The sequence below is a fragment of the Vipera ursinii genome (assembly GCF_947247035.1).
Source record: "Vipera ursinii genome assembly, chromosome: 4".
Classification (NCBI taxonomy): domain Eukaryota; kingdom Metazoa; phylum Chordata; class Lepidosauria; order Squamata; family Viperidae; genus Vipera; species Vipera ursinii.
In genome coordinates, this window is record NC_139514.1 from 23,566,121 (window position 1) to 23,576,960 (window position 10,840).

The 10,840-nt window shown below is 42.0% G+C and overlaps 1 protein-coding gene across 1 annotated transcript in view; it reads right to left on the minus strand.

Annotated features, from left to right (window-relative positions):
• KATNAL1 (katanin catalytic subunit A1 like 1) overlaps positions 1-7,591 on the minus strand; it is a 45,814-nt gene extending 38,223 nt beyond the window's left edge. The window contains exon 1 of the mRNA XM_083362435.1: positions 7,379-7,591. The gene's annotated coding sequence lies outside the window, so the exon portion shown is untranslated. The remainder of the gene's footprint in view (positions 1-7,378) is intronic.
• Between the last annotated feature and the right edge of the window lie 3,249 nt (positions 7,592-10,840).

Consider the following 10,840-nt stretch of genomic DNA (forward strand, 5'->3'; position numbering starts at 1 on the left):
TTGAAGTCCATGAGTCATAAAAGAGCCGAGGTTGCCTACCCCTAACTTAGACCAAAGACTTGACAAATCATACATTGCAATAAGATCCATGTCAAAAACCTCTCAATCAGCGTTAAAAGAGTTGCCCCAGTTAATTGCATTCCCTCTCACTGGTTCCCATCTGATTCTATTTCTTACCTTACATGCAATTAAGCCTCCATTAGGACCTTTTTTAATGATCAAATGATGCAAATCAAAACATCAAAATCCTTTTTTCAAAAATGAAACTTTTAAGTTTTAGGTTCCTGTATACTATACTTCATGGATCTAAACTGCAGAAAATTATGCCACCCATTTTTAGGATACTCCACAGAATTCTGACAGTGTGATTTGAAAAAATGATGGCTCCCTCGGATGCCAGCTTGGATGATGAGGAACAGCCGGCTTTGGGAACAACTGGCAGGACTTATGGGGAGCAACCGGGGAGATTTCGGAACCTGGGGAGGTTCATCGTAACTTCAAACGGTCACTAAGTGACCAGTCACGAATCGAGGATTACTTACATCAGACAGGAGACGTGACCAGACAAGCCAATTCTACTTTATTATAAGGCTATATTAACAAACTCTAGCAAGTCTGATAGTCCAAATTTCCCACCATCTCTTTTTCAGCCTGAGCAGTTAGGGAGGTTCCTGAGTTTCTTTCTCTGCCCATTATGCAGCTGTGGGCTACACGCTCTCTTATCTCTTCCCTACTGTGAAGCTTCTAAACTGGTACAATAGTTACACTGTTTTCTGTAAATATTAGGCACAGGGAGTCCCTGACTTACGACCACAAATGAGCCCAAAATTTCTATTGCTAAGCAAGGCAGATGTTAAGTGAGTCTTGCCTCATTTTTCAACCTTTTTAGCCATGGTTATTAAGCAAGTCACTGCAGTTATTAAGTGAATCATGTGGTTGTTAAGTGAATCTGGCTTCACCCCATTGACTCTGCTTGTCAGAGGTTCCTAGGAAGGTTGCAAATGACAATCCTTGGAACCCCAGATGCTGCAACCATCGTAAATACATGTCAGTTGCCAAACACCCAAAGTCTGATCATGTGACTATGGGAACGCTGCAATAGTCATAAGTATGAGAACTGGTCATAAGTCACTTTTTTCATCGCTGTTGTAAGTTTGAATGGTCATTAAATGAATGGCTATAAGTTGAGAATACCTGTACCAAATCAGATTGCAACATCAAAAGACTATGTAAATATGATTTGGAATCCTGTCAGGACCCAGGATGAGAAAAGGAATACTAGCAAATTTTGCTTTAGGGCAAGGGTAGGCAACCTTGGCTCTTTTATGACTCGTGGACTTCAACTCCCAGAATTCCTGAGCCAGTTGAAGTCCACGAGTCATAAAAGAGTCATAAAAGAGCCAAGGTTGCCTACTCCTGCTTTAGGGCATCATAGCCCTGGGCACTGCAAAAGAAAAAATTCACAAAAACATCCAATTAAGATTCAGATATAAATCTAAAATTCCTGTGATAATTTTAGTTGAAACCGCAAGAGCATATGATAAGACAGGGCTTTTCAACCAGTGGTACGGGTACCACCTGTGGGACATTGGCACCTAGCAGGCGATACACAACCATCCTAGAAAAGTGGTAGCAGGGGAAGGGAATGAGCTGAACCAGTGGTAGCACCGCACAAGCCTGAGCAAGAGATGGCTGGAGCTGCAGGGCTGTCAGGGCTCAGTGGAAGTGCCAGATCAGTGCCAGGCTCCAGCTGGAGCTCAGCACTGATCCTGGCGCTTCTGCTGAACCCAGAAGAAGCGCCGATCAGCTGGAATGTTGCAGCATCTCCAGGGTCTTGTGATTTACACTCAGATGCTTGGCAACTGATTCATATTTATGATGGTCACAGTGTCCCAGGGTCATGTGAAGTGACCAAAGCCTGCTGCAACCACCCAGCAGAGAGGGGGGGATAAAAACCAAACACCCCCCACCCCACTCCCGCTGCCAATCCTCAACAGAAATGCTCACAACAATGAAAACTTTGGACAGAAGGAAAAGCGCCGCCGGGCAGGCAGGCAGGTATGTTGCTCGGCTGTGGCTTGCAGGGCACTTTTATCAGTGCCATTGTAACTTCAAACAGCCACTAAGTGAACTGTTGTAAGTCGAGAACTACCTGTACTTCATCACTTTTTTCCTTTTTGGGGGGGTGTCATCAAGTTTTTGACACCTTGCTAGACAATTGGTGGTACTTGGATGTTGCCATATCCTAAAAGTGGTACAATGGGTGAAAAAGTTGAAAAACCCTGATCTAGAGATCTTTAAAATATTTACATTAGATGTTAGAGAAAAAACAACACAAAATGAATTAGCACATACACAATTATATTAATTGTCAAGTTCTTTAAGATGTCATCTGAGAAATAATAATTTCAAAATACAGTTTTATTTATAACAGGGTGGGAAATTGAGACATGAACAATGATCTCTAATAACATACCTAAATTGTGTGTGGGTATGTATGTATGTACGAAAACATGCACCACCTGCCCCACCACATACATCGGACAGACCAACAGAAGTGCACGCATTGAAGAGCACAAAAACTCACTCAGAAAAGGAGAACAAACTTCATCCCTGGTCCAACACTTTGAAGCCACGGGACATGAAATTGATTTTAAAAAAACCAAAACTATCGCCAAAATTGAACATTTTAACAACAGAATAATCAGAGAAGCCATTGAGATAGAAAAACGCCCCCACAGCATAAACAAACGAGATGATACCTCTCGCCTACCAACCATTTGGAAACCCGCCTTGATTGACAGACGAGTCCCAACCACCAAGAATGATAAACCCAAAGTCATGATAACACCACATGACATCACCACCACACAACCATTCAAAAAGCAAATCCGAACCCACAATGATAACGAGGCACAACCACAAAACAGAAACCTAACTACAGCTGCAACATCAGCCACTTTAAATCCCTCCAAACCACACAATAAGCAAACTGACACCCACTATAAAAACATGGCACCACCACAAACACGAAGCCGAACAAAAGCAGCACAACTCACCAGCTCAGGTCTAAGGCTGGCAGCTGAGACCAGCCCATCCACTCAGAACACCCCCCCACCCAATCAGAACACACCCACCATTCAAAACACACTCCCACCCAATCAGAACACACTTGGTCCCCTACCCAATCAGAGCACACCTCCACAGAACACACCCCCTCTGGCAGTTTAAAAAAGAGGAAGTAACAGCCACATGCTTCTCCCAGAAAAAGGAAGCTAAAGCCTGATGATGACGGATGGGACTCCGTCGAAACGTTGCGCCCACACCTTTAGTTCTACGCGGGGAAAAACCCGAAAAACCAAGGATCCATATATATATATATATATATATATATATATATATATATATATATATATATATATGTATATATGTATATATGTATATATGTATATATGTATATATGTATATATGTATATATGTATATATGTATATATGATGTATATATGTATATATGTATATATGTATATATGTATATATGTATATATGTATATATGTATATATGTATATATGTATATATGTATATATGTATATATGTATATATGTATATATATGTGTGTGTGTGTGTGTGCGCGCATGTGTGTGTGTGCGTGTGTGTATGTATATGTATATATGTATATGTATGTATATATATATCTCAAAAAAATAAAGGGAACACAAGATAAGACATCCTACTATTAAATACAGTACATTGTGTTGTTTAAGTGTTCCCTTTATTTTTTTGAGCAGTATACACACACACACACGGCTGTCTACCACAAGGCAATACACACGGATCGGATCTTGCACAATGACAGCAATCACCCCATTGCGCATAAGGCCAGCTGCATTCGAACGTTGTCTAAAAGAATTAACACTCATTGCAGCACAAACCAAAGAGCGAGCATATTCTCCATTGCCTATGTAGGCAAAATGGATACTCGGCGAGCTTCATCCAGCGCTGTTGTAAACATCAGGAACCACAACTAATCCACAATAGGCCTACCACAATGACTTGGGTGACGCTTCCGTATATTAACGACGTATCCGAAGTGACTGCATGGATACTTGCACACTACAATATTAATGTGGCACATAAGCTCAGCCAGACCTTGCGCGCAAAAATGATGCGCCCAAAAGAACCACTGCCCCTAGGCAATATGTCATCTATAGTCTATAGGATTTATTGCATTAATTGTTGTTGCAATTATGTTGGCAAAACCGCTAAACGGCTCCGGACTAGAATCCATGAGCACAAATTAGTGGTTACACGACATAAGCAGCGCTCCCAGGTATGGTCACATGTAGCTGAGAACAACCACACATTTGATTTTGCGGGGGCTGAGGTCATTGCCCAGGACTCTACGAAAGGTGGCCACATTAAAAGAAGCTTGGCTATCCAATCGCTATTCGATCAACCGACATGTGGAATTACTACCTCCATACCAAATATTGAGAAGACACGAACAACTGCATAAGGAATCAGAGTGGGCAAGCCTTTTACCACCTTTGTATCAGATGAACAGAAACATGAAAGAGTCAAGTCGCTTACCCATTGTGCGACAAGTGGGGAGATGGAAGCACGGGCAGCACCCACTACAGAATCAAAAGAAAGACAGCAGACCAGTACGATCGGGTTGAGACATGCGGCAACAGCATTGCCAGCAGACACGACTGCGTGGCAAATTGATGGCATTGCCAAAAGGGATGGTATGGAGAACGATCCGGCAACACCGCCAAATAGCTGCGCACCACGGGATGAACATGACCAGTAGGCAGGGCAGATGAGGGGAGGGAAAGCGTTAAGATCGCGGCAGATTCTGGCTTGTACGGGAAATCAGGATCAATTACGGGAGAGTGAGGGGTGGGTAGACTGATCACAAGCTCCATGACCAGAGCACTATCACATAAAGACATGAAATAAGAAGGATGAAAGGATTCTAGCTAAATATAGCTTATAAAACTGCCATACTCTCCTTATTTTTCTACCACTGCAAACCATCTTTGCATTCACTACACCACATCTGTTTTATGCATTGCCTTTCTTGACTCTCTTTGTGAACTCATAAATTTCTTCTAAGCACAATTTTCTTTCCTTTCCTAGAACGCATGAGCTACTTGGCGTAAAACTAGGATGGGCTGCACTTGTGGCATACTAGCCAGAATGCACCAAAACTGACCAATACTTTCTTTAGTTTTAGCAGGGATTGCTGCTGAATAGTCAGATGTACAAGTCAAAACTGTTAGTTTACACTTTCTCTATCTTCCTAAAATGCATTATGTGAAAAGTATTATATGTTTGTTGATTTAGATATAAAAAAGTAAATAGGTTTGAATTATGAAGTTTTATTAAAATGGGAAATTGAAATTTGAATGCTGAATACAAAATAAACAGTATGTGATAGACGTCAAACAAATCTGTTAATAAATAGAATGCTTAGCAAATGGTTTCACTATAAAAGTGGGAGCAAAATACTAAAGTGTGTTGGTGTCCTGGGTTAATCAGGGTATTTATATATACATATAAGTGTATTTCCTTCAAATACAAAAGGATCATTTGTGGTGATGTTTAAAGATGTTTTGGTTGGGAAGATAAATGTAGATGTATTTGTGTGTGCAAACAGTATCATGTTGTTGGCTGGGAACCCAAATAATCGGCAACAGATGTTAAATGCATTAAATATGGATCTGAAAATTAATGTGTTGTTGTTAGTTGCGAAGTCGTGTCCGACCCATCGCGACCCTATGGACAATGTTCCTCCAGGCCTTCCTGTCCTCTACCATCTTCTGGAGACCATTTAAGCTCACGCCTACTGCTTCAGTGACTCCATCCAGCCACCTCATTCTCTGTCGTCCCCTTCTTCTATTGCCCTCAATCTTTCCCAGCATTAGGCTCTTCTCCAGTGAGTCCTTCCTTCTCATTAGATGGCCAAAGTACTAAATGTACTAAATGTACTAAAGACCAATTTAATTGTGATTGATGGAAAAAGGAGTCAATGAATGCATGTTATAGAAATGAGGCAAAAAACTAGAACAAGTAAAATGCTGGTGATCCGTTGTGTATAGCTGAAAGTTCTTGTATGCAAGAAAGTGCTTCTGTCCACTGTACTACATAGAACATCTGCCCACTCTGTTACATGGAAGTGACAGTTGGGTATGTCAGGAGAAACATTAAAAAAATTGAATGCAGTGAGAATAGAGTATTTAAGATGAAGTAAAAAACATAGGCTCAATAATGAAAGGGTGATGAATGGACACAATAGTGAGCAAGCAAGCATGAAAAAAATGTACTGAAGAAAAGGCCAAATTGTAAACTTGGCTTAGGAAGGAGTGAATACGTCAAGGGAAAGGAGAAGACAGAAAATAATAGATGCGAGTTCATATCCTCAAAGAGATGAAACTTTTACAGAACAAAAGGCGATGTATAAAGTTGTACAGATATGGTGAAATCAATTGACAGATTACATGCTAGAAAATCATTTCAGACACCTAGCGACCCAAGGGGTGAAATAAAAGATAGTTGCAAAGAGAGAAAAATATGGAGCAGATGAATGTTTTTATGAGACGGGTCATGATATAAATATGATACATAAATTAATAAAAGTGAAAAACAGAATTTCCTTTCTTATATCATGCCTTTAATTTCTTTTGCTCACTCTTCTTATGTATTTATTGCTTCATATAACCTTGTTTATCATGAGAGTGAGCATCGTGATTGTTTTGTCCCCACTATCCTCCCCCACATCCTATTGTCCCCACTATTTCTTTTGATTTTGCAGCCACTGCAATACTGCTCATTAACTTTCTGTCTCCTCACTATCACTGCATTACATTTATCCCGATATCTCTGATCCTGCAGCACAGGAGCCTCCCTCAAAGGTGCTGCACTGGCAGCCCCATCACCCTCAGTATACTGTACCGTTAGCTGAGAATGGAGGGAGCTGAGTTCCATAGATTTATAGGACGTCAGATTGGAGGAGGAAATCTCAAATGATCAGGCCTTAAGACTGACCCTCCCCCTATCACTAAAGAGGGACTTTTCTGCGCCGTTATAATCGGGACCCAATCCTAGTTACAATTGCTCCGCGCCCAACTCTATCCATTGCACCGGTAAAACATGCCTTTCCTCACCCTTCCTTAGAATAAGCAACTGAGCATCCCAAACCTGATCTCCCCTCCCCCACAGGCACATGGGAATCGCCGGCATCTGTAGTCCTTTGAAGCCCGCTCTCTTCGAGCAGCCATGCACATCCACCGCCGGCGAGACTTCAACTCCCATCATGCTTCTCGAAAAGAAAAAATATTTTTTTTCTTTCCAAGCCCCCACCCCCGACTTGCTCACCTGGGGAAGAGCGTCCGTTACGAACTCCGGGGGCTCGCGATTCCCAGCGCGTAGGGCGGGTACCGCATCCTCCGTCTTGGAAGCTAATGCTTGGGTCTAAACTCTAAAGCGAAAAAAGGATGGAGCTGCTGGGCCTACCGCAGGGAGGGGCTCCCGCCTTCGCGTGCTCGTGCGCGCGGGGCGCGGAAAAGAGCGGGGGGGGGCACCGCCTTCTGGGTCCCTCAGCCCGTTGGCGCGCGTGCGAGACAGTAGCGGTGGCGATTGGTTACCATGGAGGCAGAGGGAAGGCGGGATGAAAGCTCCTGGCGCTCCTCCTCCTATTGGTGGGAGGGACAGCCGAATCCTTGAAGTGGAGGCGCTTCCCGGCATCGTCCGAGATTGGTCGTTCCCGGGGGTTGTTTTTTTTCCTCGCTAAATGCTTCTTTCCTTCTGCCTGAAGTAAACTACTCGTGTCAACTTTTTCAAGCCACAATAAAAAACTTTCGCATGTATGTGGAAAATTGCTCCTTTTTATTGGTGTGTAAATACACACTGCTTTAAAGCATTGGGGGGGGGGGTTTGTGCACCTACCGTACTCATTTGGAACTTCTTCATATTAAAATAAACTATAACTAAGCACAATATGGGAATGAAATCAGTGAGGTCGCGTTTTGCCTCAGGGTTTGTTGAATAATTCATAGTTGGCTGGGCTCATGGTACCTTAAACTAGGAGTGTAAAATAAATGTTGTATCTGGAGCCCCATTCAAACCAGGCTTGGATAGCATAAAAGTCTTCTCAGTCCATCCATGGGGTGGCATCTGCAGCAAACCAGAATGAGCAAATGCATAAACCCTGCAACAGTTAAACTCGTCTTGACACCTAACAAATAAACCCATTCTTTCAGCATTTGAAGATGACCATACACAAAAATCCCCTTAATGCACTGAAACAGGCATTTACTGCTGGTTCTGTTCTGCAGTATTGGGCTTCAGGGTTTAGTGAACAGATTTCTTGATGTTTTGCTGATAACCGTGGCCAGCATCTTCAGAGGATGATGCCAGCCACAGTTGCTGGTGAAACATCAAGAAATCTATTCTTAAATCAAGGTCACTTAACCCTGAAATACAACACGGCCCAATCTCCTTAATGTTCTTTACCTGTTTATTGCTTCTACCGCCACAGAGTTGACACTAATAAAAAACAGTAATTATGTTAAACCAAAAGTGAGGTTTCCTCTTTTGGGTAGTGTTATGTATTGGGCTTGTGGTGTTACACCAGTGCGTTGCTGAAGGAACTAACGGCTCTCCAGCAACCCAGGCAGGCCGTCTCCGGTCCTGCAATTGGTCAGCCCCAGGCGGCAGGCGTAGGTTCAAACCTATTGGCTGCCACCTAGGGGCTAGGCAACAGGTCTGCAACCCGTGGCTCTGGAGTTGCATGTTGCTCTTTCAACCATCTCCTGCGGCTCTCAGTCCTCTGCCATGTGCAGCCCCCCCCCCAAAAAAAAAGTGGGACTAAAAAAGTTCAACCAATCAATTCAAATATGCAGGGTAGGTGCATATCTTGCCTGGTCTCCACTCTTCAGTCAAACCCTGTTCTGCACATGCGCACATGTATGTGCATGCGCACACAATTTTTGCAGCTCCCAGTTTTTTCTTTTGTGATGGAACCAGTTCCAAGTGGCTCTTTCACTGTTTCAGGTTGCTGACCCCTGGGCTAGGCTATATATTGTGGCTGGTTGTGGCCCAAGCTCCATTACGGTTCCAGCAAGAATAAAAGAATGAGTTTTCCTGTACTCAGCTTCGTGTCATCATTCCTGCTCATAAGAGCCCATGACTTAACAGGTAGTATCCACACCAACCTTTGAACAGATGGTCACAAAATGCCAAGTATGTAATGGAAGTTTCAGATTTTGCATCAGGTTTTAATAAACCCACAAGACTGGGATCACACAGGACACAAAGCAAAACCCAAACAAATTCAAACAAACCACAGGATGATTGTACAATGTGTATACCCATCCTACATTTAATTTCAACATCCAGTCTGCCTCCTAATAGGATCATAAGGATTGTGGTGAACTTTCCATGTGATTTACTGTAAAAACAGTAAAAATATTGTTTCTTTATGGAACTATATAAATTCTGTACAGTACATGAATAATTAATTCATTAACCATTATTACTTAAATTTCCCCCGAAGCAGAATGGAATCCTGCATTTAATAATTTTAAATGTCTTTGCAAATTATAATCAGAGACTTTTTAATATAATTTTAATTGCTTTTTAAATAATAAAGGTATAATAATACACTTAATAATTACAAATATACCCACTAATTGGAAATAAAATAATAAAATTCTAGACATGTTTACTCAGAACTAAGTCCCACTGATTTCAGAAACGTGTACACGTTTACCTATCACGTAAGCCATGGTTTGTATTTAACCTAAGGTTTTCAATAAAATAAAGATCGGAAGCAGGCATTTTTTTTAGCTTTGGGCTATGCTTCCTCTTTCTTGTCTAGGAACCTCAGGGAATATGACTGGTAACGTGATCATATTATCAAACTGGACAGAAATATTAAATGTTTTCCAGACTGGGAGAAATTAAAAGAGTGAAATTGCTTCCCCTTTTGCTCTTTAAAATTCCTCCAAAGTAGAAAATCATTCCAAATTAGGGCAAAGTAATTCATAAAACATCTGTTATCTGGGACTTAATCCTGGATACTTGTGTTGTAGTGCATATTGTAGATCTGGCTGGCAGAAGACAAAGAATTGTTTTTTGCAGATCTGTCCTTTAGGTTTCTACCTGGTTCAGCAGGTTAGGACTGGAGGAGAGAGAGGTGTGTCATTTGAGAGTCAGCCAATTTTGAGTAAATAGAACTATGTTTAGGTTGTCAAGACAATTTATGTTGTTACAGTGCTATCTGCTCTGTTGCCTAATGGGCAGTCGCTGTTCTTGAACTGCCTAAGCTTTGGAATTACCAGACAATTCTTGTCTGGGGGATTTCAATGTCTATGCTGAGCTTATCCAGAGAAGAAGGGCTGAGGACTTTTTGTACTCTGTGAAGACCACAAACCTATCCTAATCAGTTGCTGACCCCCTCTCCACCATCCTGAAGCAGGGCCCAGGCTGGGTTTGATATTCTGTTTGGGTGAATCTGTAACCCTGCGGAGCCATGTACCTGCAGTGAACAAGTTAGTCCTTAGTTTTAGCCTGACAACTGTTAGATACCTCTGCAAAAGAAGATGTCTCATTAAAGTGATCTCAACCCATTAATTGCTTCCTGACACATGTCCATCTGGCTCTACTGGAATCTCAGTGACACCCCACATCTGAGACAGCTTAAAATACCATACTCTGAAGTGGTATTTTCCCTAATAACTCACCTTTAAACACTGTGCTAGCAATAGATGAATGTATCAGGGAAGCAGTCAGGCCTTTAATAGTATGTTTTGTGCTTGAAATGTTGAGATTCTAAGT